Source organism: Cydia strobilella, chromosome 1, assembly GCF_947568885.1.
Source record: "Cydia strobilella chromosome 1, ilCydStro3.1, whole genome shotgun sequence".
In the NCBI taxonomy this organism is placed as follows: Eukaryota; Metazoa; Arthropoda; class Insecta; order Lepidoptera; family Tortricidae; genus Cydia; species Cydia strobilella.
The window spans coordinates 1499332-1523308 of record NC_086041.1 but is presented as its reverse complement, the minus strand read 5'-3'; the positions used below and the strand labels follow the sequence as shown (position 1 = coordinate 1523308).

The 23977-nt window shown below is 37.6% G+C and overlaps 1 protein-coding gene and 1 non-coding gene across 8 annotated transcripts in view; one reads left to right on the top strand and one right to left on the bottom strand.

Annotated features, from left to right (window-relative positions):
• Window positions 1-23977, top strand: part of LOC134750945 (synapse-associated protein of 47 kDa) — a 134119-nt gene that overhangs the window by 82591 nt on the left and 27551 nt on the right. The gene's annotated exons all lie outside the window — the stretch shown is intronic.
• On the bottom strand, window positions 4438-4510 carry Trnas-gga (transfer RNA serine (anticodon GGA)). Its single transcript has one exon. It is a non-coding gene; the product is annotated as a tRNA-Ser (tRNA).

The following is a 23977-nucleotide window of genomic DNA, read 5'->3' as shown; positions in this document are numbered from 1 at the left end:
TGTGGCGACGGTGCTAACTGCAGGCGTTGCTCTGATTCCCGACGTGTCGGCTGGGCCCCCATTCGTGCTGGTGCCGGCGATGCTGGCTTCTGTTGCAGCGCGCGTTCTTGTGGTGGTGCCCGTGCCTGACGTCTCGCCTGTGCCCGACGTCTCGCCTGTGCCTGACGTCTCGCCTGTGCGTGACGTATCGCCTGTTCGTGACGTCTCGCCTGTGCCTGACGTCTCTCCTGTACCAGATGTATCGCCGGTCTGGTCCGTGGCCTGCGTTTCATCTGACGAATTTTCTTCTCTGCCGTGGTTGCTTCTTGTTACTGCCATCTTGCTATTTTTCTTGCTTCAGAGATCCGGCTCGAAGGACCAAACAATGTGAGTGTTAGGCCCTAATCTTGTTGTCTTGAGATCTATCGTAGGGGTGTGGACTGTATAGGGTGCGGCATAGGCGGCAAGGATGGAGTAAAACAACTGGAGCTCTTCTTAAATCAGATGCAGGAGGGTCGAGGTCGGAGAGGTCTTCTTTTCTTCTTTTGGAGAGGTGTTTCTTGCTCGGCTGCTCGATTCGTAATGGCTTCCTATGGCCGGCGCACCGCCTTTTATTCCCTCCATATTTAAAGACCTCGTCCCCCGCGCCGCGCCGGCGCGGGCGTCTGCGCTTCGCGCATGCGCAGACCTCTCTTTCCTCGACTCTCCTACGTTTCTCTTTATTTATTAAAGTTATATATTAATAAATTACATGTTTTATTTATTTATCCTACCTATCTTATTAGATTCTATTCTATTATCACAATTTCTTATTAGAATAAGGTTGCGTATACTTTTGCCCTATTTTCTTATACAGATCTACGTAATGAAACACAATGAGGAAAATTCTTTATTTGTTATAAGCCTATCTTAATTAAATTATATTGCAATCCTAACTTTACCTAATTGGAATTCTCTTATTGGATTCCTTTAAGAGGTACAAAGTATGCTACTCATACTTTGTCCTGTTATAAAAACATACTAAATACCATTTATTTCTATACGTGACGCGACTTAAAATTATTACATGTTAAAATGACTCTAAGTTACAAAATACTATGCGCGTCGTGTACAGAAACAAAGGCTTTTGTTTAACGGATTAGGGTCTGAGGCCTAAAAATCATTTGAGAAAATTCATACTATAGCAAGTTACTAGGTACATACATGTGCGTTTAGTACAGTTAAGGAATTTTATTTAATTGTAATGTAATGTAAGTTGCTTCTCTTTTTATTACGTCAGGTAGTATATTGTACAGTCGCCATCAGATATATCGGAGCGGCCGAGGTGTTCACAATATCTGAACACACACTCTAACGCCTTGATAATAGAGGCGTGTTCAGATATTTGTAAGCGCGTTAGCCGCTCCGATATATCTGATGGCGACTGTACACTGACGGGCCCGAGATGTATACCGACTTTTCTGATTTGCGTAGTCTGTGTGCAGGAGTGACGAGATTGGGCAAGCATGTTGCTACGCATCGCGCGGGATTCGTTCACACGCAGGCAGGACACACATCTCATGGACCGCGAGCCAGGCGCAAATTTCGTCATCGCCTCCCGGGCGAAAACTCGTATGGCGGTTAACGGCTATGTATGATGAACCCTCGTCAACGTCAGCTGCCGCTCCGTTGGTGGGTTGAGGAATGCCAGACACCGAAACGCGTAACACGGTCTTTCCACCGCGATACAACCGGCTGACGATTTGTTTTATTAACAATAGCATCTAAACTATTATCTGACAAAGAATCAAGCGGGAGGCGAAGACAAAAAAAATTTATAGACTATTTGCTGCCATTCCTCAACCCACCAACGGAGCGGCAACTGACGTTCACGAGGGTTCATCATACATAGCCGTTAACCACTATACGAGTTTTCGCCCGGGGGCTATTGGTCATGGAAATCTATTCCTGGCCCGCGGTATATCACGCAGGGCTTCTTTTCGCATATATACACCAATCAGCGTGGGCGATCTTCAAGATCGTATTAGGATCAAAACCGTAACAAGTTGTTTAATCTCAATCGGGCGAATAAGTCTATTCTAGACCACAAGGATCTGTGACAGGAAGTTAACATTTATTCGGATAAATCCTTAGTATTATTTCCACATCAAGGCTCAATGAGATTTAATAAGCGACCTAGCTATTGACGTTTATGGGCACCCCCTTTGTTTCTCGCGTTTAATAATTTTCGGTTTATGAGATTTTGTGTCTTGTGCGAAATATTGTGTCTGGGTGTTACACAACAACGCTGTATTTAATAAAACAGTGCTAAAGAGCTTATTACACTATCCTAATTTAGTGACTAACAAGAGGGACACCGCTATACGTGAGACGCGATAAGAGATACATCCTATCGTTTCTCACGTATAGCGGCGGCCCTCTTGTTAGTCACTAAATTAGGATAGTGTAATAAGCTCTTAAGTTTCAAATATAGTTTATTCGTACTACATTATTATTGAGCAGATATGCGAATACATATATATGGACATGTGCATACTTCCAGTCCTCACCTACGGTGCTCAGACTTGGTCTCTGACGGAAGCTCAGAAGTCCAAACTCGGGGTTTGTCAGAGAGGTATGGAGCGCAGCATATTAGGTGTGAAACTCGGGGATCGCATCCGGAACACCACGCTGCGCTCTATAACCCAAATAATAGATGAATAGATAACTTGGACTCCTTTTTGAGCGACTGGCCAGATGTAGCTCAAAACCGGGAGGAGTGGAAGAAGAGGGGGGAGGCCTTTGCCCAGCAGTGGGACACAATAGGCTCGTAATAATAAATGCGAAATGCAAATTAAACGTTTGGCTTTTCCTTAAGTAAGAAGAATTTTGAAAGTACATAAAAAAATGAGGTTTCACAAATGCATTGATTATTTTTCTTTCCCCGGCTAGGATAGTTCTACGCCTCTAGAAAATGTTCATCCGTATGACCGTCAGACATGCCATTATAGTTCTGTCTAAAGGGGCCCGGACGGACGGACGATATCAGCCTGTCAGTTAGAATAAAAATTTAACAGTTCCGAACAACTGATAGGTCGATATCGTCCGGCGGAATGGTAATGAGTGGGCCGCTTAACGCATGTTTTTTTTTAACACAACTTCCAGATAGGTTTCTAGCTTTACGAGCTTGATTTTGTTTAAATCAAAAGTTAACCAAGTCTCGTTTTCACTAAATAAAATATCTAATTTCCCAGTATTAAACAAAAGACGTCCTGGTTCATAAAGTAACAATTTCAGTTATTAATATTGTCATGAAAAGATTTCCCGTAACTCGCAACGCGCAGCGATTCGTTATCGGCGCTTTATGGAGTACAACGTTTAAAGCTGTCTCCAACATTTCCTCCACTCGTAAAGAATGGACAAATTGTCTCGAGTCGAGCGTTTTCTGACGTTTTTATTTACTCTGCCGGTGTTAAGGAAAATGGAAGGAAATGATAGGTTATCATGACTTTATCCGACTATTAAAAAGGGGTGGTTTTGATTTTCGCAGTCTATATATTCACGTAGTACCCATGTTGTGTTGTATCATTTTGTTAAGTCAAACAAATTTTATAGCCGCCATGAATCAAAGTTATGCTCTCATTTTAAAACGACAAATGTGTATCACCTGCGAAAGTCAAAACCATCCTTTTTAGTAGTCGGATAAAAAATTATGATAACCTTTCATTTCCTTCCAGTTTCCTTAACACCGGGAGAGTAAATCGTGAGTTTAATTAACCTCATGAAAAAATAACATATATCTTATCTATCCAGTCCTAGTGTTCGTTGATAGAATGACGTATAAAATGTAAATTTTATGAAATAATAAATGCAATTGAAATTGATAGAAATTGTAATACAAAGAAAATACAGCAAGTACCAGTAAATTTAAAAGTGGAAAAATTACTGCCTTGGGTGAGACTTGAACTCACGGCCTCTGGATACCGTAAGAGTGTTACACTTCTTAAACGCATTAATTGCTTAATAGCATCGATCGCAGATGTTTCTGCTTGTTAAAAATTAATTTAGAATGGGTAGCACATCGTAACTGGTGAATTTCCAATATGACTTGGAACTCCGGTGGCCGTTTAAGAAGTGTAACACTTACGGTAGATGTCGCTAGGGTCCCCTAGACCCATATAGTGGAAAGATTTGCTGACTATGGATGAGGTTTTGGTGGCTCAGTTGGCAGAGCGCTGGAGTATCGATCCAGAGGCCGTGAGTTCAAGTCTCACCCAAGGCAGTAATTTTTCCACTTTTAAATTTATTCTAAGTTTAATAGCATCGATCGCAGACGTTTCTGCTTGTTAAAAATTAATTAAGTACCAGTAAGTTAACCATACTACTACTCGCTCAAATTTATTTCTATTACAATTTTTAGGAACAACTAACTAGTCAAATTTTATAATTTTATATTAAAGGAAAAAATTAAAAAAGTTACGCTTCCGGCAGGACTTGAACCCGCAACCTCCGCAATCCGTGCGTTGCTCTTAACCAATTGAGCTACGGAAGCCTACCAGAACCTTGCAAATCTTTCAATTCCTTGTAAATTTTATATTATATCAGAATGTTGTTTTATGATGAGATGAGAGCGTAACTTGGATTGTATGGCGGCGCCGGCGGCTAGGTTTGTGTGACTTAAGAATTTCCAGCTTTATCAGTTTTTGACAAATATTGTATGTTAGATAATCGTTGACATCGTTGTCCAAGATCGTTATTGTTAGACATTGTACAGTCGAAGGCAAAAAGATCGATCCAGACAAATGGCTCAAAAATATGTGAACACGACTATACTGTCTAAAGTGTAAGAGCGTACACATATTTTTGAAACCTTGGGAATGTATATATATTTATGCCCTTGACTGTACCTATACCACAGAATATAATCATACAGAACGGCCACGCACCGCCCCGCCCCGACTCGAATTACCTCGCCCCGCGACAGAAATCTAGCGGACTTCTGGCGTACTCTCAGTACTATTTTCAAGCAAGTTACTCACACTATGACGCATGACGCGTGTACAGATGTACCGTTCACACATAGAAACGCAAGTGATTTTTGATATATAGCGTGTCCGCCCTGTGCCTATACTTTCTCCGCTATTGTTTCAAGTGTAATCCCCCATCAGTTTGACAAGGGACCGTGTCGAGCCGATCTAATCGATGTTCCGCAATATTATGGCCCGTTGTATCCTCATTCAATTTTGAACCGTTGTCATGGTTGTCTTATAACTTATCAGATACGTGACAATCATCAGCAAAGAGGAAAATAAGTGTTTTGTTTTATAGATCAGAATCCCCAATTTTGCTTTAAATAACAATATGATATTCGAAATTAAACTATCGTGAGACATATTTCTAAATATTTAGATCAGTACGGTTTCACTTACTATTATTTTTAGTCGCTTATGCGACATGTTTCGGATTCTTCGGGAATCCTTCCTCAGGCATGAGTGTCCGCGGCGGCTGTACGTCGTGCACTGCCCGCCTCCCGCCCGCTTCCCGAAGAATCCGAAACGTGTCGCCAAAAGCGACTAAAAATAATAGTGAGTGAAACCGTACTGAAATATTTATTTTGAAATATGATATTGTTTTCATCTTGTTTTGATACGACTTTGTCTGTGAGCACTAATCAGCTTTAGCAAACGGCCTTGCCACATATTTTGACTAAGGTGTAGTTTGTGAACTTAGGGCGTGAGTTAGAAGTTTGGCTCTACATGCTCTACGTGCCATATGACATTTTACATGAAAATGTTTTTGATATTGGTTATTCTTTATAGACCTGTCTAAAACTATTTCAATAATAACTACCAGACCTCTTACTTACTTACTTCATACGTCAGAAATGACAACAAAAATTTTACTTAAAAACTTCTCACGTAAAAGTACAGAATTTCCAGAGTTTTTTTGTTATAGTATCGTATAAAAATGAGTGATTCCAGTTGATGAAGATGATCTAACGCCTGTGGATGTTGCACTTTCCTCGCTATAGTGAGGGGAAAAGTTTTGTGTTACACACGGGTGCAAATGTATTTTACTTCTCGTGTGTTAAAACACTCGCTACGCTCAGGATTCTATTTTAGAACCACTCGCTTCGCTCGTGGTTCAACTATAGAATCCTTTCGCTTCCTCGTGTTTCAATTCCACACTCGCGGGTAAAATACAACTTTGCACCCTTGTATAACAAATAACTATTACTCTTTGGTTGTGTGTTTAGAGTATTTTGTCGAAGTTATATTTAGTTTTGATGTGGTTTGAGTGGGGAATATGTTGGGATGATTAGAATTGTGGATTACATGTGTGACTTTAAAGCAATATTTAATTGCACAGACTCATTTGCATTAAGTTACACTAACATATTTTGATTTATACGAATTTAAATTCAAATTCAAATGTTTTATTTGTGATAAACTTAAAACTAAAATTACATACAAAAGTATACTAAAGCTATAGGAACTTATAAAATAGGTAGGAGTTGAAGTTTACCACGAAATGGTCTCGCCTCAGCATAATGCTGAACCGAAGGTCAGCGCTGATCTTCCGGCGGGACCATTTTGGGTCACGATCGCAGCCGTACGAATCTGAATTCTTATTCAATAATCTACAATACTTTTCGTGTTTGGTTGTAACGCGAGGTTATATAAATAGATAAGATCAGATTTATTTTCGGACTCCGTAAATATGACCACATATCTGCATATCGCCGCCGACTTAACTGGCTCCCTATTCGAGAACGGAGGGCCTTGCGTATTCTGTGCACACTATATTCTATTTTATTTGATCGGAAAGCGCCCGGCTATCTTAGTTCGAAATTTAATTTTATAACCGCCCGATCAGGTTGCACCCTTCGTGAGTCCCGTAGTCTCAAGCTTACTGTTCCTTCTCATCGCACCGGTTTTGTCTCTAACTCCTTCACCCTTCACGCGATCCGGCTTTGGAATGATCTCCCACTCAACATCAGACAGGCTCCAACCAAGCTCTCGTTTAAGCGCATGTTACGCAAGCATTTTTTCGACAAGCTCACTGGTTAGTTGTCCATCGTAGGCATAGTATTATTTGCACTGGGTACATAAAATGAAGTAATATATATGTAAGTTTATTTAATTATAGTATGTATAGTATGTATATGTAAGTTTATTTTCGGTAGTGTGTATTATTTATCGCTATATTTTTTGTTTTAAGTTACCTATTCTGCTTTTTTTTTGTTCAATGCCTGCACCTATCACTGTTTCTGTTTAGCCTGGTGGTTGACTGGTAGAAAATGCCTTTAGGCATTAAGTCCGCCATTTGTACTTTATTTGTTATATTGTGCAATAAAGTTTAAAATAATAATAATAATAATAAGATACGCGTAAAGGTAAAGAGGTACGTCACGTCTATGCCTCACTACAGAAAAGTTAATTTCTATATTTAATCAAAATCAAAAGTACTTCTTCCTATGTAATAGGACAACCAAGTGCTCTTTTATTTTAGGAACTATCTTCATACCCGAAAAATATCTTAAAAAGACTTCGTTAATAGAATGCTGAGATTCATTGAAATACTCCAATTACTAGAACCCTAAGTTATCGGACACGGGTCGGCCCCTTGATCGGCAACCGTCAGTATTGATGGATTGCGTTCCAATAGCCTAATAGGGTGTGCCAGCTCATTAATTCAATTGGGACGTTATTTAACTTTGACAGGAGGGGAAAGGATTTATTTACCTACTCTGAGAAACTATAAAAAACAGGCCAAGTGCGAGTCGGACTCGCGCACCGAGGGTTCCGTACTTTTTAGTATTTGTTGTTATAGCGGAACCTGAAATACATCATCTGGGAAAATTTAAACTGTCTAGGTATCACGGTTCATGAGATACAGCCTGGTGACAGACAGACAGACGGACAGACGGCCAGACGGAGTCTTAGTAATAGGGTCCCGTTTTTACCTTTTGGGTACGGAACTCTAAAAAAGTAAGTTTTCGTAAATTATTTGTAGGTACAATCGCGAACATTCCCGGTGCACGTGCACCACCTTAAGAGGAAAAATCGTTTAAACGTCTTGCTGACGGTCAGGCGATATCATAAAAGTGATGACCAATAGCATGGCACTTAAAAGTGTGGGTGTTAAAAAAATAGTTAGCTCAGGTAAATCTATCAATCAGGTAATCTAATAATAGTCCTCCTAATTTCTTAATCCCCTTGGGTTGAAATTATTTCCTTTTTTCAACAAAAATATAAATATACTCCATTAACTTAAAGTTACGGGCCAATTCGAACGTACACTGACATCAAAACGACGATGATGATTAATGATGTCATTCAGTAATAATTTCAAATTGAAAGTGTTATGAAGAGTCAAGGAAAAGTGCAAAAGCTACAAAATTTTCGAACACATTTAAGGTAATTTCTGTACTAAATTAGTAATAGGGTAAAGACGCCTGGTAATGAGAATGAATGATGGATGGTAATGAGCCGAACGTCTTCGCACTCGTCCATCATCCAAGATTGATAGGCCGATTAACATGGAGAGGAAAAGTTCGCTTGTAACATTAGTAACCATGTTATATGTGATATTGGGAGTAATTGCTTTTACATACTGTTAACATGTTTAGTTTTTACTGTTATATAAGCACAAATATCTACTCAATTTAGCTCGCTAGGATAAAACATGTGGAATAACTGTATTTTTAGGCTTCCGTACCCAAAGGGTATAAACGGGACCCTATTACTAAGACATCGCTGTCTGTCTGTCTGTCTGTCTGTCTGTCTGTCTGTCTGTCTGTCTGTCTGTTTGTGTCTGTCTGTCTGTCTGTCTATCTGTCCGTCTGTCCGTCCGTCCGTCTGTCACCAGGCTATATCTCTTGAACCGTGATAGATAGCTAGACAGTTAAAATTTTCACAGAAGATTTATTTCTGTTGCCGCTATAACAACAAATACTAAAAACAGAATAAAATAAATATTTAAGGGAGGCTCCCATACAACAAACGTGATTTTTTTTGCCGTTTTTTGCGTAATGGTACCGAACCCATCGTGGCTGGCTTCGTACTTGGCTGGTTTTTTTTTTTTGACACGAAGACGATCTCAAATTTTGTCGTTTTAACTGCTCTTGAGTGTAAAATACCTTCCTACCTATTAAATATATTAAAACCACGCACTTATTTTAAGGTCGAAGATTGCTCGACATGTTTCTCTCCATAATCCATAACAAGGAGCTTCAACGGGAGCACGCGTTGGCGGACCGACGCAGACGGGTCAGTCCACCCACATGTGCTCCCGTTGAAGCACCTCTTTATGAAGCGTAAGTTTTAATAATATATATTTAATAATATTATGCACACAAATTAGCAGGCACTTCATTATTTATCTCAATTCCACCCCGCTTTTTACTTTCTTAAGGGATGATTTTCGGGATAAAAACTATCCTATGTCCTTCTCAGGGACTCAACCTATCTCTATGCCAAATTTCATCTAAATCGATTCAGCGGTTTAAGCGTGAAGAGGGAACACACAGACAGAAAGACAGACAGACAGACTTTCGCATCCATACTAATATTATAAATGCCAAAGTCTGTCTGTCTGTCTTACTGTCTGTGTGTTCCCTTTTCACGCTTAAACCGCTGAACCGATTTAGATGAAATTTGGCATAGAGATAGGTTGAGTCCCTGAGAAGGACATAGGTTAGTTTTTATCCCGAAAATCATCCCTTAAGAAAGTAAAAAGCGGGGAGGAATTGAGATAATTAAAGAAGTGCCTGCTAATTTGTGTGCATAATATGCTCAAATTTAGATTGCTATGAAAATTTTTCCAGGCGCTATTCGTACTCTAGCTGCGGTTACTAAGTCCACGCAGACGAAGTCGCGGGCAAAAGCTAGTTTATAATATTAGTATGGATTAGTTTATTTACCGTAATAACTTATTGCGGTAACGATAATGTCTTCGGCATGAATTGTACGCTCCCTTCACATAATAGACCTGTACCGCTGGCTATATTTTGACCCCTAGGTTATAAAAATATTAAAGTCAATTCTGTTTTCGCTTATAAATACTTTGTTAAAATGTAAATCTTACATTTTGTTTTGTGTCATATATATAATTTGCTTTTCTAGTAATTTGTTATTTTGTGGTAATTATTTTTTATTTTGAATTATCTTGGAGAAAAAAATATTCGAGAGAAAACATGTAACTGTGTTGCATTTAGGATAGTGTTTTTAGTGTGAAAACATAGTTTGTGTCAATTACGTCCACTGCAATCTGATACTATGTCATAATATTCTAAATGACACAAAAAAAAATTAGAGTTAAAAAAAATTACTTAGGTCGAATTTAATCGATTAAATATGTCCATTAAATGATTTTGTGTCTTATTAAGGCATAGCTTCATAAGATATTTGATGATTTTGTTGTAACAGGCTTTCACCGTTACAAAAGAATATTAAAGATATTAGAGTTTACATCTTATTAATTTGAAATGCGGGATAAATAAGATGTATGAATTTGTGTCACTTGACTCCACTGCATAAACAAATATTACAAAAATATTATTTGCGTTCAAACGAAGCTAGCGGGCGGTCTGAATGGGCAACGGAGGCCGTGCAGGGTGGGGCCGCGGCGTGACCTTGCCGTACGCAACGCATGTTTACTTCGCCTGTGCGCCAAATTAACGCAACTTATTCAAAGAAGTTACGCAAACAACACAACAACAAGCAACAAGCAAGCAAAGAATGCGTCGAATTATCTTTTACCTATTTAAAATTCATAGATATTGTACAATGTCACCATTATGCAAAAGAACTGTAAGTACATGTTTGATTTGGGAGCGAGCTGGCAACATTGCGCAGGGAAATCTTAAAAATATCGCGTTTACGTGAACGCCACATACATTTGTGACAGTGATAGGGAAAAGGTACCACTAAAGTAAAATTTGGTTATTAATACCGTGACTTTCTTTCATTCTTTGATAAAAAAAATTGCTATTTATGCAACAAGTGCGGAAATCATCTTTACGCACGTGTATCATACAATGTTTTACTATGCATTGTGCGAGTAAATAAAAAAACATGTCATGGCAAATAAGTTTAATTATTAAAAGGAGTGTTTTAAATCGACACGAGTTGCGAATTACCTATTCGCACGTGTATCGTACGTTTTACAGTACATATGGCCCTTTAAACTTTCGACATATGCACGGTAAGTGCTCTTTTCCGCACTAGTGCGAGAAAGTAGCACCATATGTACTGTAAAAAAAAATTGAAAACAAAAAGCACTAGTGCGGAAAAGCAGTACTTTCCGCACGATATGGCTCCGTAGGAAACGCACTTTTCGAGCACATGCATTGTAAAAAAATATATAGGACTGTATGTCCTAAACCATGCGTCGTAGCGCAAAAATAATAAAATTTTCGTTCCCCTTTATGTAACCCAAAAGTTATACATGAAAAATACAATGAAAAAAAAAGAAACAAAATCTTTATAGGGCTGTATTAGCTGTATCTCCTATATCGTGCATCGTAGCGCAAAAATAATCAAATTTTCGCTCCCCTTTAAGAAGCCCCTAATTAAGATTTAAAAACGCAAAAAAGAAAAAAAAGAGGAAAAAATCTTTATAGGGCTGCATCTCCTAAACCGTGCATCGTAGCACAAAAATAATCAAATTTTCATTCCCCTTAAGAAACCCTTAATTAAAACTTAAAAAAAAACCAGGAAAAAACTTTATAGAGCTATTATAGCTATATATATAGATATAATATCTCCTAAACCGTGCGTGGTGGCGCAAAAATAATAAAAATTTCGTTCCCCTTTATGAAGCCCCAAAGTAATATACTAAAAACACAATGAAAAAAAAGAAAAAAAATAACAAAAAAACTTTATAGGGCTGTATCTCCTACACCGTGCATCGTAGCGCAAAAATAATTAAAAAAATCCCTTTAGGAAACCCCTAATCAAGATTGAAAAACGCAAAAAAGAAAAAGAGGAAAAAAAATCATTTTAGGGCTGTATCTCCTAAACCGTGCGTCGTAGCGCAAAAATATTAAAATTTTCGTTCCCCCTTACGGAACCCCAAAGTATAGGTAATATACAAAAAACACAATGAAAAAAAAAAAAAAAAACTTTCTAGGGCTGTATCTCCTAAACCGTCGTAGCGCAAAAATAATCAAATTTTCGTTCCCCTTTATGCAACCCATAATTTATATTTAAAAAAAAAACGCAAAATTTAAAAAAAAACATTATAGGGCTGTATCTCCTAAACCATGCGTCGTAGCGCAAAAATAATTAAAAAAAAACCCTTTAAGAAACCCGTAATTAATACTTAAAAAAAAAACAAAAAAAAAAACAGGAAAAAAACCTTTATAGAGCTGTATCTCCTAAACCGTGCGTGGTACCGCAAAAACAATAAAATTTTCGTTCCCCTGTATGCAACCCATAATTTATATTAAAAAAAAACGCAAAATTTAAAAAAAAATCTTTATAGGGCTGTATCTCCTAAACCATGCGTCGTAGCGCAAAAATAATAAAATTTTCGTTCCCCTTTATGCAACCCATAATTTATATTTAAAAAAAACGCAAAATTTAAAAAAAAAACATTATAGGGCTGTATCTCTTAAACCATGCGTCGTAGCGCAAAAATAATTAAAAAACCCCTTTAAGAAACCCGTAATTAATACTTTAAAAAAAAACAAAAAACCAGGAAAAAAAACTTTATAGAGCTGTATCTCCTAAACCGTGCGTGGTACCGCAAAAACAATAAAATTTTCGTTCCCCTTTATGCAACCCATAATTTATATTTAAAAAAACGCAAAATTTAAAAAAAAAATCTTTATAGGGCTGTATCTCCTAAACCATGTGTCGTAGCGCAAAAATAATAAAATTTTCGTTCCCCTTTATGCAACCCCAAAGTAATATACAAAAAACACAATGTAAAAAAGAAAAAAAGAAAAAAAAACAATAAAAAAATCTTTATAGGGCTGTATCTCCTAAACCATGCGTCGTAGCGCAAAAATAATAAAATTTTCGTTCCCCTTTATGCAACCCATAATTTATATTAAAAAAAAAACGCAAAATTTAAAAAAAAAATCATTATAGGGCTGTATCTCTTAAACCATGCTTCGTAGCGCAAAAATAATTAAATAAACCCCTTTAAGAAACCCGTAATTAATACTTAAAAAAAAAACAAAAAAAAAAACCAGGAAAAAAAACTTTATAGAGCTGTATCTCCTAAACCGTGCGTGGTACCGCAAAAACAATAACATTTTCGTTCCCCTTTATGCAACCCATAATTTATATTTAAAAAAACGCAAAATTTAAAAAAAAAATCTTTATAGGGCTGTATCTCCTAAACCATGCGTCGTAGCGCAAAAATAATAACATTTTCGTTCCCATTTATGAAGCCCCAAAATAATATACAAAAACACAAGAAAAAGAAAGAAAAAAATAATAACAAAAAATCCTTATAGGGCTGTATCTCCTAAACCGTGCATCGTAGCGCAAAAATAATCAATATCCGTTCCCCTTTAAGAAGCCCCTAATTAAGATTTAAAAACGAAAAAAAGAAAGAGAAAAAAATCATTTTAGGGCTGTATCTCCTAAACCGTGCGTCGTAGCGCAAAAATAATAACATTTTCGTTCCCTTTTATGAAACCCCAAAGTAATAACAAAAAACGCAATGACAAAAAAAAGAAAAAAAAAACAACAAAAAAAACTTTAGGGATGTATCTCCTAAACCGTGCATGGTAGCGAAAAATAATCAAATTTTCGTTCCCCTTAAGAAGCCCTTAATTAAGATTTAAAAACGTAAAAAAGAAAAAGAAAAAAAATCTATATAGGGCTGTATCTCCTAAACCGTGCGTCGTAGCGCAAAAATAATCAACTTTTCGGTCCCCTTTATGTAACCATTAATTTATACAAAAAAAAAACGCAAAAAAAAAAGAGTTTTTTTTTTATAGGGCTTGATCTCCTAAACCATGCGTCGTAGCGCAAAAATAATTAAATTTTCGTTCCCCTTTTTGAAACCCCAAAGTAATATACAAAAAACACAATGTAAAAAAGAAAAAAAGAAAAAAACAATAAAAAAAACTTTATAGGGCTGTATCTCCTAAACCGTGCGTCGTAGCGCAAAAATAATCAAATTTTCTTTCCTCTTTATTCAACCCTTAATTTATATTAAAAAAAAACGCTTTCACTAAACTGCTGTAACTCGGAAACTTAGAATCCACAAAGGGGACTTTACTAAATTATGACACATATTAAAGCCTGACCAGTAATATATGATCATTGTCAAGAGGGCGCTGTTCATTCTCATGTATAGGGTGACAGTTCAGTATAGTATGAAAAAATATTGTATTTAATGAACATCATCATCAATGTAATTAATGTTGCTTGCCACGCTTAAACATAACAAAAATCACAATAAATTGCGTGTTAAAATAAACTTAAAAAGTCTACTAAAAATCGAAACAAAAGTAATTTTTAAGTCGCTGATGTGACATTCTCAATCAAAAGGTAGGTACCACTTTGTCGTTTACCATAAAGTCGAAATTTGATTATATCTTTATACAAATAACCTGTCAGAGAAAGTGGTACCTTTTGATTAGGAACGTCACAAATGTTGGTCAGTATGAGGAGTGCAGCCTACAGTTTATTTTTAATTATATTTATATACCTACTACGGTAAGATTGATAAGACAATGTAATTATGCCTCCGAATGAAATAAATCCACTGTATCGCAAAACTAAGTGGCGAGACAGCTCATAATGCCATCTCTTGGTTGGTCTTAACAAGGGTAAAGGAGATAGTATTAAGATCTCAGTCGCCAGCTGATATTGCGGCAAGTATAATAAGCACCCCACCCGCGTAGGTACCCTTCCCCGCGCACGCCCTTCTTGCTCAATTGAGTTTTATTTTGCCAGATAGTAAAAAAAACCGTGGATCAAAATGACCCAAATTATGAATGATGTCTCAATGTGGTATTATAATATTGTAGACGTAAACTTAATAATATGAATTTTTTTTTGTGGCAGATACAGGGTGTTAATTAGAAAAAATTTTTTTTTAAATAAAAGCGGTGGATGAATTTGACACAGATTTGTTTGAATAACATATAACAATGTTCTGTAAAGTACAACACTTCACTTACCGACTCTAATATTTTTTTAGGCGTTTTAGGATCAATATTAGGTATTTATTAAATGCCATTATACCCGTGGATGAAAATGACACAAAATGCGTGTGTACGTCGGAACCCACTTTGCCTTTACAGGGAAACAAAGAATTTCGTCTCGAATATTTTTTTTACAGAATGCTGATTGAAAAAAGAAATACCTAAATTTCTACCTAAGCAAATACCTAGGATGACACAAAATCTTATTTTTAGGTTTAGTATATGGTCTGAAAACTATATATAAAAAATAAGCAACATTAATATTCTTATAACCTCAGAAGTTATTGGTACAGGTCTATAACATTAGGAATAACATACCGTTGCGAATCAAATACATTCAAACACGTATCACGTGTCACACAACAGTTAGGTAACGAATATAAATGATGTTCGTAATGCCCGCGCTCTGTCCAATTCTAAAGGTGACATAACGATCCTACGTTCATCAGCGGCTATTTATCAGGTGCTCGCGCCATTCATACTGAAAAAAACCGGCCAAGTGCGAGTCGGACTCGCGCACCGAGGGTTCCGTACTTTTTAGTATTTTGTTTCTATAGCGGCAACAGAAATACATCATCTGTGAAAATGTCAACTGTCTAGCTATCACGGTTCATGAGATACAGCCCGGTGACGGACAGACAGACGGACAGAGGAGTCTTAGTAATAGCATAGAGTAACTTATATTAAAGCGGTACTTTCATAGTAAATTTTGTAACCCCAGTAAATTCACTGCCATCTGTCGACACACTTTAAAACTAAAAATGAAGATTTATAAAAATACGATAAAATGTATTTAAATATGGATAAATGTTTTTTTTTTTATTTGCATTAATTATTTTCATGATTTTGACCCATGTTCTTTCACTGATATGCGTTAAAATTGTTAAATAACAAACGAAACCGTCAACGCCATCTATACGACAGTAGGCCAAAGCTAGTAGCGCCCTCTGAACGAGAATCAAATTTTCTTGATTTTCGAGGCACGTTTTTTCCTTAGACTGTATCCATCTATTACGGAGTTATATCTATCTTTGGTAATAGGGTCCTGTTTTTACTCTATGGGTACGGAACGCTAAAAATGACATAAAAACCATTAAAGCGGCTGGGGAAAAAACAGTAATTTTACGAATTTAAACTGTCGTGAGTTACATTAAGCTAATTTTGAGCGGAACTACGTTTGTATGGAGAACCGAGCTTGCCGGAGACCTTAAAGGAAACTTTATTTTTATAAAGAACCAAAACTGCATTCAGATTTTTAATTTTTTTTTTTCAATTTCGCTTGTCTAAAAATATTCTCGAGTACGTACTAAATATTAGATTTTATGGATATTTTGTACGACAGACGAGTGTAAGACCTAAATTAAATGTTTCTTGGAGAAATGTTTTCATTAACAACTGTATCGACTAGTAGAATAAAATAACGAGTGTTTAGTTTTTGGAACTTTCAGTCGGTTCGATTCCCGGGCGAGACAAGCGAATAATAAAAAAAACGAGTGACTGACTGCGAACATGTCAGTGTCAGACTCGTGGTAAGGCTACTTGTCACTTTTTCTTTGGGTCATCTACAATTTCTACTAGTTTAGGTATTTGTGAACACCTTGCCTGCTCCGCTTTTGTTGACTACTCGCCCGCGCCGCGTCAAACAAGCCATTTAACACCCTTAGGTTAAGCTGTTTTATGATGTATTGATAGAGACGTAAGTCATAGAACCACAGTAGGCTGGATGAAGTGGAGGCAGTTGACCGGTGTTATGTGTGATAACAGAATGCCTTTAAAAATAAAGGGTAAATTATATAAAACCGCAGTGCGACCCGCCATACTTTATGGAACCGAATGCTGGGCATCAAAAAAACAACACGTTCAAAAACTGCATATAACAGAGATGCGCATACTTCGCTGGTCAGCTGGAGTCACCCGGAGGGATAGGATCCGTAACGAATGCGTGAGAGGCAGTTTTAAAATCGCTCCTATTGAAGAAAAGCTGAAGGAAAAGCGACTACGCTGGTACGGTCACGTACTCAGGCGGTCTTCAGATCACATGGTACGAGTGGAATGCCACTCGAATGTTTATTTTTTGGAACTTTTAGTCGGTTCGATTCCCGGGCGAGACGAGCGAATTTAAAAAATCTTTTAATGCGGTTATGTTTCTTTTTAAAAATAAAAGAAATGTTTGTTGTCAACGCAAGCTCCTGATGACACTCCTCGGTACGGAGTGAAACATGTCGAGCGTTTTTCGACTTAAAATACGTGAATGACCCGTTATTAATATATTTAATGTTTACTTTAAGTATAATCGTCGTTGGTAGATCCAATGGGATCTACCAACGACGAAACGGGGCCGTGGAAGACGCCCTGCTACTTGGCTGACAACGGTCCAAAATGACATGAAAAACACAAATATTGACGCCGGAACAGCACAAAATCGTCCTGTGTGGAGAAAGAGGACAAGGAGAGCCGACCCCAGATAATGGGAAAAGGCTTAGGTAGAAGAAGAAGGTTAAGCTGTTTTAGGTTGGCGCTATATAGGTAACAATCGCCTGACGATCCGGACGGGCGAGACGCGATAAAAAACACCCATTAACGGGTAACGTGCTCGAACGTGTTATACGACATATAAATTGTCTGATATATAGGTACACATATACAGTGTGGAAAAAATTTATGGGCCCTGGCGGGAAAGTGTCTTAAAACCTTAAGTTAGCTCATTATACTTAAAGTAAACATTAGATATATTAATAACGGGTCATTCACGTATTTTAAGTCGAAAAACGCTCGACATGTTTCACTCCGTACCGAGGAGTGTCATCAGGAGCTTGCGTTGACAACAAACATTCTTTTATTTTTTTAAAGAAACATAACCGCATTCAAAGATTTTTTAAATTCGCTCGTCTCGCCCGGGAATCGAACCGACTAAAAGTTTCAAAAAATAAACACTCGCTATTTTATTCTACTAGTCGGTACAGTTAATGTTAATAACATTTCTCCAAGAAACATTAGGTCTTACACTCGTCTTTCGTACAAAATATCAATAAAATCGAATATTTCATACTCAAGCATATTTTTAGACAAGCGAAATTAAAAAAAAAAATCTTTTAATAGAATAGAATACAATAGAATAGAATATCTGTATTTCGCTTTGAACGCAGTTTTCTTTCTTTTTATAAATAAAAGAATGTTTCCTTTAAGTAAAATGAGCTAACTTACGGTAACACTTTCCCTCCAGGGCCCATAATTTTTTTCCATCCTGTATAAATACGATATACTCGTAGGTTACGCGCGCGCTGGGCGGTCTGGATTAATTATTTTTTCTTGATTAACGAATTTGTTTATTAACGAAGAGTCAAGCGACACGACGGGTACGGCGATCATCGAAATTCTAATAAAGTCTATGCAATAATCTATGTAATAAAATAAAATAAATAATAATAATAAAAATTATTTATTTTCAGACAGTTACAGTCCATAGTTGTTAGTATTAACTTACAGGCTATTTTATGTTACAGAACAGTACCTACACTAAATTACATACATGAAATTACATACTAAATAAATTACAAATTATTGTGGCCGATCTACCGAACTGCATGTTTGTGAACATGCAATTCGATATATCGTCCCAAAACAACTGAATCTAACCTGTTGGCTATCATTTTCAGGACAATAAGTTATTAGATTTGGTTATTAGGTTGTTACTAATAACCAAATCTAATGTGGAATGGAGACAGCGGTACATCTCGCGCGTACCAGGTAACGCGAGCGGCCGTATTTAATTAGATTTCAACGCAACATCGAACGTTGAAAACCCAATGAAAAAAACCCGGTCAAGTGCGAGTCGGACTCGCGCACCGAGAGTTTCGTACTTTTTTAGTATTTGTTGTTATAGCGGCAACAGAAATACATCATCTGTGAAAATTATCACGGTTCATGAGATATAGCCTGGTGACAGACGGACAGCGGAGTCTTAGTAATAGGATCCCGTTTTTACCCTTTGCGTACGGAACCCTAAAAATCTGAATTAGCAATCCTGGATTGTTTTAGCCTAGTCGATTCGAAACAAGCATATATACCTACTATGTATAAGCCACGCTGTCTAGAAACTAGAATACGGTGTTGTATTCCACTGACTTTTACTTTAATACGTGAGCTGATTTCAGCAGCAATGCAATGATGCAAGTGAGCAATGCCGAACAGTGGAAGAACGTGCTTGATACGTTTAGGTATAATACATTTATATGCCTTTGTAAAAAGTGTTCCAAAAAGGACGCAAGATTCGAAATTGATGAAAAACACTTTTTTTTTCGTTATGATATATTTGTATATTAAATCTTGAAATACATATAATAGGGTTATTTGTGGAATAATACGTCAGGCAAATGTCCTCCTAGGCTTTGCTGGCACTCTTTTGTCAAAATTTTCTATGGCCATTTTGCATAGATGCGGCTGAATTTCTCCGATGCAGCGTCGAATTTCCTCTTTTAAAGCATGAGTGGTTGTGGGCTTATTGGCATAGACTTTAGACTTTAAATAACCCCGTAAAAAGAAGTCTAAAGGCGTTAAATCGCAAGATCTAGGGGGCAAATCATTTCGACGCTGCATCGGAGAAATTCAGCCGCATCTATGCAAAATGGTCATAGAAAATTTTGACAAAAGAGTGCGTATGTGCCAGCAAAGCATAGAAGGACATTTGCCTGACGTATTATTCCACAAATAACCCTATTTTATGTATTTCAAGATTTTATATACAAATATATTATAACGAAAAAAAAAAAGTGTTTTTCATCAATGTTTAATCTTGCGTCCCTTTTGGGACATCCTTTATTTGGAAGTATTGTAGGGATAGTACAGTGGTGCAATAACTGCCCCAACCTTAAGTACCTTGAACCTTGTAAGTACGTCGCCATAGCTGCATAGAAAAGTGGATACGTATGTTAGGGCACAGACTATAGGTCTTTCTATTTTTAACATTCTACACGTTTTTTTTAATTAGCCTATTTTAGTGTCCCACTGCTGGGCAAAGGCCTCACCTCGTTTCCTCTACTCGACCCTGTCGTTTTTAGTGTCCCGCCAATCCGGATAAAATGCGTCCAAGTCGTCCCGCCATCTCCTTTTCGGCCTGCCTGCACCCCGGCCAGCGCCATTGGTGTTCCGTGGGTCCCACTCAGTAACCATTTTGGCCCACCTTTCAAGGTGCATGCGGCAGACATGCCCAGCCCAGTCCCACTTAAGCTTAGCGGAGTGGACACCTGCATTTACAACTAGAGTTCTGGAGCGCAGATCCGTGTTTCTGATCACATCAGTTCTACGAACACCTAGTATACTGCGCTCCATCGCTCGCTGGCAAACCTTGAGTTTGGACTTGTAACGCCTCAGTTCATGACCATGTTTGAGCGCCATAGGTTAGGTGTAGGAATCTACACGAATTATCCAAATAAATCCTTGAATGAACGAGACTGTGGGTAGAGCCTAATACCTTGCCATTTTCAAACACTAAGGTTCCGAATATTAGTTACAGTCTAAATTCGATTATAAAAATACTACAATGTAATTTATCTCCGAGTACTCGGATCCATTAGAGCCTATTGTCCTCAGCTATCGAGTGAGTATCGAAAGCTTAATGGTTGTCTTGTCTTCGGGGAGATTGTGGCCGCATTTCTGAGATTGATGTTAAACCGAGAGAGGTCTTTTTCACATTTTGTGACGATATTTTTTGTTGGCATCAAATAATAAATGAATGAAGCGCCTGGTGTCCGTTAGCTCGTTGGGTATGGGTGGACAACATTCGGAACATCGCGAGGCAATTTTGGATGAGACTAACCTAAGACCGGGATAAGTGGCAAACACGAAGAGAGGCCTATAACTCAACAGTGGTCGACACTCCGCGACACCACTGAGGCACAGAATAAGTAAATGTAAATGATGAAATGATGATGATTATTAATTAAAAAATAACATGAAAAGTACCCGCTTTAACCAAATCTTCCTTAATTTACCACTATACAGGACGAAAACATTTTTATAACACTTTAAACTCTCGCGTTTTGTACACATAATTAATGTCATTGCCGAGTTTAACGCGATTAAAATTCATTATTTTACATTTTTTCCGACGTTTCAACTAGGTTGCACTAACTGTGGTCACGGAAGACTGACGTCCCAGCAAATGTCAATTGAGATATTTAATCGCGTTGGACCCGGTAATGACATTAATTATGAAAACATTTTTGTGTCTCATATCTTGCTCTTATCTCACCGTCTTCATCCATTAGTTTCGATCAAGTTTTGATATTTTGATGACTTTATAAGTCCTAAGTGTTCTTAATTTAGTTATTTTTAACTCTGACACTCCGACTTACGGACGGATATGGTTATTGTAGGTATTATTATGGTATTATGATTGTATTTTTATTATATAGTCTGATATCCACACTAAAGAACCTGGCCGAGGACCGAGAAAACTGGCGCATACTCCACCGACAAGAGCCATGCTCTTAAATTATGAATGAATCCACAAAACATTTAAAAAAAGTGCTGCTTGAAAATCTTCATTAATTTAAAAGATTTACCATATCGTGCACGAACAGATTTTTTCGTGTCCATACTTTATATTTCGTCATGGCAGTACACTAAACTTCCTGTCTCGCGGATAATCTTTGGATGTGGAACGATCTGTCCGCTGTATTTCCGGACCGATACGACCATCACGAAAAGAAACTCCCATTTTAAACGCTGGCAATCCATCTGGTGTTGCAGGTTACCATAAGGAGATTCGTCTGCTCGTTTGCCTTCAACCTGTATCATAAAAAAACACTAGTTTATTAGAAAATACAGTTTTTTTTTTCAAAATCATTTTAAACGATTTTAGCAAACCAATTTGATTCTCAAGTGTCACCGTGGCATATCGTGATTATTCATGAGCATGACGCAGGATAACCGTGTCCTCTCCCGGGCGTCGCCTTTGTCCCGTAGGGAACCTTTGTCCCCTAACGAGGCGCCGTAAACCCCCTAATTATCAAGCACGGACGCACGGACGTGGACCCCGAGGTTTCTCTACCCGAACGAATACAAAGCCTGACCTAATATATGATCATTGTCAAGAGGGCGCTGTTATTTTCATGTATAGGGTGATAGTTCAGTATAGTATGAAAAAATTAGTTCCAGTGAAATTCCGCAACATGGTGCGTGATCATATATTCCTGGTCAGTCTTTGCTTATGAAGATGCGCGCGCTATATATTGTCCCGATGAATTTGTTTTAAAGGAAGCTTTTATTTGAAAGCTCAAGAAAATTGATACATGACATCACGTTGTAATCTACGATTTCAAAAGTAAAGATAGGCCCGTTTATATAATTCCGACTGAACATTCTCGTTTGATGAGCACCAGCGATTGGTCGCAATTTATAGTTGCGTTGGACTGCACGATTGGCTCGCATTCGTGTGCTAACCAGTGTGCTGGCCCCATTCTTGGTTCCCGTAAGGCCCGTCTTTACGAAGTTATATATAAGTCAATGGTAATCTATAGGAAAATCATAATAGATGAGCCTTTATACGTCCCTGCTAAAACAGCTCGTGCACGAGAGGGACACATCCTTAAAAATCTTGAAGGGAAAAGTTGTTTGCATGTTCTTCACCGAAAACACTATCGAGTGACTTTCCGCGCATACCTAAGTTCTAATGAACTGATTAAACGAACCAGGATTCAAACCCACGACATTAGATTTGAAGGACGCACGTCTATACAACTCGATCAGCGTTATCATCTCTATTAGTGAAATGTTAGTGCACTATAGGTCAAGATACACTACAGGTATAGATAAGATAGGTAGCACTATAGGTATAGATAAGATAGGTAGTGACCTTATAGGTCAAGATCAAATGAGTCACCCTTAAATCTGCGCGAAATGCCTCGGTTCAACTCTTTGCCGGCACCTATATTATGCAATATTACCGGCAGCCGGCAGCCACGTATTATATCCTACAGTGTCATCCTTTGATAAAACCCATACTAATATTATAAATGCGAAAGTGTGTCTGTCTGTCTATCTGTTACCTCTTCACTGTCTTCACGCTTAAACCGCTGAACCGATTTAGTTGAAATTTTGTATATAGATAGGTTGAGTCCCGGGGAAGGACATATCACATAGGATACTTTTTATCCCAGAACTAACCCCTCAAGGGGGTGAAAAGGGGGGTGGAAATTTGTATGGGGAATCAATTACCGCTGAACCGATTTAGATGGAACTTGGTATGGGGATAGTTTGAGCTGTGGGAAAGGATATAGAATAATTTTTATCCCCGAAATCATCCCTTAAGGGTGTACAAATGGGGTGGAGTGGACCAATTTGGGGGTGAAAAAGGATTAAAAAGCAGATTTGTTTAAAAATGAAGGCACACAAATCACTAATTCCACGCAGACGAAGTCGAGGGCAAAAGCTAGTAGTAAATAACCCTTAAGAGGCCGGTGTCGATTTTAGTCGCAAAATTGTAAAATTGATAGATTTCGTCGATGAAATTGTACACCTTTTGTTACCAAATTGAAATAACAAGTACTGCTTTCTATTAGCACGTCTTCTTAACTTGCCTTTTATCAGATCAATTTTTTGAAAACAGACTCACTAAATTAGTAATGATTAGTTTTCTGAAGGACGTTTAGGTAAACGCGCGTAAAGCACTGATTTTGTCGCTCTTATTTGTAAATTTTGTAAAGTTTGGACTGCTAAAAATGGTAAATTTGTATTATACATATTCTGTACTTGACCTTTATCAGATTACATTTTTGTTATATGACTTAGAGTTCGAGAAAATGAAAGTTAAACGAATTCAATTTCTCCAGAAATTACTTCAAA